Below are 3,368 nucleotides of genomic sequence, written 5' to 3'. Positions count from 1 at the left end.
CAGCGGAATCAAGGGATATAGCAAGGGGGAAGCTTCGCACCTGGGTAAGGGACTTCCAGAAGAACACCTCTGGACCTTATCTTCCAAGTGAGAAGATGAGTGCTTACCTTTTCCCTAGGGCATCAGCTGATGCAGTGATTCCCCAGCCTCAAGAGGAGATCCCCCTAGTTCAGATCCAGGTGGATGCTGAAGTGGCGGTCGCTATGCAAGACATCCAGTTGGACGACAGGATGTCAGACGTGTCCGAGCGTCTGGAGGAAGACCTCCTGGCAGGAGGCCAGGATGAAGATCAAGCCCCAGACATTGTAGAAGAAGAAGCCAACGAGGTGTCGGCTGCTCCGGTTCTGATCCCTGAACCTATTCCCTCAACGTCGTCCGCTCTCCCAGTAGAGCTGGGACAGGCCCTCTCCTCCATTGTTGGAATGATCCAACAAATGCAGAAGGAGAATAAGGAGAAGGCGGCTGCAATGGAACAGCGGATGCGGAAGCTTGCAGCATCACGTGGGCCCCAGAAAAGGCTCAATGTGAAAGACCTTCCCTTGTGCTCAGATGCTAACCCGTGGAGATATGCTGAGCACATGCCGATGACGACTGGAAAGATCGTCATGTCGGATAAGCTGGGTTCAGTTCCCCTTGAGGAAGTGGAATTCTGACCCAGCAAAGGGTCATATCCGGACTGTTATGTCCGGTTGAGGAAGGAACCAGCTTCAAAGGAGGAGACAGAGCCAAAGGAGGTCATAGTGATGGACCATGCTAAGGCTCAAGCTTTGCTTTCATCTTCGATGAAAGAGAGGGGCTTCACAAACTCAAAAGTTACTGCATTGAGTAAGAAGCTCCCTTCCTTTGTGTCCTCTCCTGCTAGAGCTTTCCCCTTTTTGCAGAAAGGGTTTGCGGCTGTATTAAAAGCAGTCGAGGCTGGCAAGCCTTGCCCCTCCCTGGAGGAGTGTAAACCCTTGTCGCTGGCCCTACCCATGGACCACAAGGACTGGAAGGACGTCCATCTTAGCTTCTCAGTCGGGAAGTTGGAGGCTGATATTGCCGGACGTCAGTTCGGTGAGAACCTCCCTAAGCTGTCTGACTTTCTTTTGCGGAGAGAGCTCGAGACAAAAGAAAGACTGGCTGCCTCAATGCCTCTTCAGACCACTCTTGAGACGATGGCAAGTGACCCCAAGGTCCAAGAAATGTTCATGGTAGTGGCCAAGATTCATCTGGCCACAGTGACGAAGGATCCTTACAGCTTCGTCAGGGCGAGGAGAGCTTGTAGGGAGTTCGTGTTCACCTCGGCTACAATGAGGCACGAGCCAAGGAAACTAATCTCCTCCAACATTTGGGGCAAAGACCTTTTCCCTAGCGAATTGGTCAAAGAAGATGTGGATAAGGCCGCCACAGAGAATAGAAATCTTCTCCAAAAGTGGGGCCTGTCTATCAAGAGAAAGTCTTCCCCGGATGAGGGTCCCCAACCGAAGAGGAAGACTAAAAGGCCTAGGCTACCGTCTCGGCCAGCCAAGCCAGTTGAACAGTAACAGCAACAGCAGTTGCCGATGCCTGCAGTGCCCCAGATGGTGGCACAAACCCCGACCACTTTCCAGTGGGTACCCCAGGCCGTGTCGACACAGTCCACGGTGTTCACCCCAACGTTCGAAGGGCAGTCTACTTCCTTTCAAGCAAAGCCTAGAGGAGCAGCCAGAGGCTCGTCTAGGCGCCCCTCAAGGGGAAGGGGATTCAGGGGTGGTCACGGTCGGGGAGGCAAGACCTCAGGACGGCAGTCCAAGTGAGATGATGCCGGTAGGAGGGAGACTTCAGAATTTTCGTGATCGGTGGACCTTCGATCCCTGGGCCCACAGCCTACTCAAGAATGGACTGGGCTGGAGCTGGTACAGCACTCCACCCCCGTGCCCTCGGTTTTTCCAACACTCCACCCCCGTTTTGGAGGAGTACGTTCAAGAACTGTTGAAGAAAAATGTGATCCGAAGGGTGAAGTCCATCAAATTCCAAGGGAGGCTGTTTTGTGTTCCCAAGAAAGACTCGGAAAAGCTCAGAGTCATTCTGGACTTGTCGCCACTCAACAAGTTCATGGTGAATTGCAAATTCAAGATTCTAACACTGCAACACATAAGGACCTTACTACCCAAGAGGGAATATTCCATCTCCATAGACTTGTCAGACGCCTATTGGCACGTTCCAATCAACCGTCGACTCTCCCCCTACCTGGGGTTCAAGCTACAACGAAGACTATACGCCTTCAGAGCCATGCTATTCGGGCTAAATATAGCCCCAAGGATTTTCACGAAGCTTGCGAGCGTAGCTCTCAAACAATTACGCCTAAAGGGAATTCAGGTAGTAGCCTACCTGGACGACTGGCTGGTGTGGGCAGCATCCGAGACAGAATGCTTGCAAGCTTCCAGTCAAGTGATCCAGTTCCTAGAGTATCTAGGCTTCAAGATCAACAGAAAAAAGTCTCGACTTTCTCCATCTCAAAAGTTCCAGTGGCTGGGAATCTACTGGGACCTAATGTCACACCGTTTCTCCATCCCGGCGAAGAAAAGGAAGGAGATAGCGGGCTCTGTCAAGAGATTTCTAGATTCCGAAAGGATATCAAGACGCGAACAGGAGAGGGTACTGGGCTCTCTCCAGTTTGCTTCGGTGACAGACCCAGTGCTAAGAGCACAGCTAAAGGATGCAACCGGAGTTTGGAGAAGTTATGCATCAAACGCGCAAAGAGATCTGAGAAGACCAGTTCCACTTCGGCTACGTACTCTTCTCAGGCCTTGGTCCCAAGCCAGACATCTAAAGAAGTCGGTTCTTCTTCAGCCACCTCCCCCGTCGGTGACGATTCACTCAGACGCCTCGAAGGAGGGATGGGGAGGTCACTCTCATCGGAAAAAAGTCCAGAGGACTTGGTCCAAGCTATTCAAGACCTTTCACATAAACTTTCTAGAAGCTATGGCAGTGCTCCTTACCTTAAAGAAAGTCTCCCCGCGTCACTCGATCCACATAAGGTTGGTGATGGACAGCGAGGTAGTTGTGAGATGCTTGAATCGTTAAGGATCGAGGTCACCACCTCTCAACCAGGTGATGTTGGCCATCTTCCGATTGGCGGAAAAGAAGAAGTGGTACCTATCGGCAGTTCACCTTCAAGGAGTCCGCAATGTGACAGCGGACGCTCTATCCAGGTTCACACCGATAGAGTCGGAATGGTCCTTAGACGCAGGATCATTCTCCTTCATTCTGAATCAGGTACCAGAACTGCAGATAGACCTCTTTGCGACGAAAGACAACAAGAAGTTGCCCCTGTACGTGTCCCCGTACGAGGACCCCCTAGCGGAAGCAGTGGACGCGATGTCCCTCGGCTGGAACAGATGGTCCAG

Source organism: Palaemon carinicauda, chromosome 11 (assembly GCF_036898095.1).
Source record: "Palaemon carinicauda isolate YSFRI2023 chromosome 11, ASM3689809v2, whole genome shotgun sequence".
NCBI classification, from domain to species: domain Eukaryota; kingdom Metazoa; phylum Arthropoda; class Malacostraca; order Decapoda; family Palaemonidae; genus Palaemon; species Palaemon carinicauda.
Note: the sequence above shows the minus strand (reverse complement) of the source record.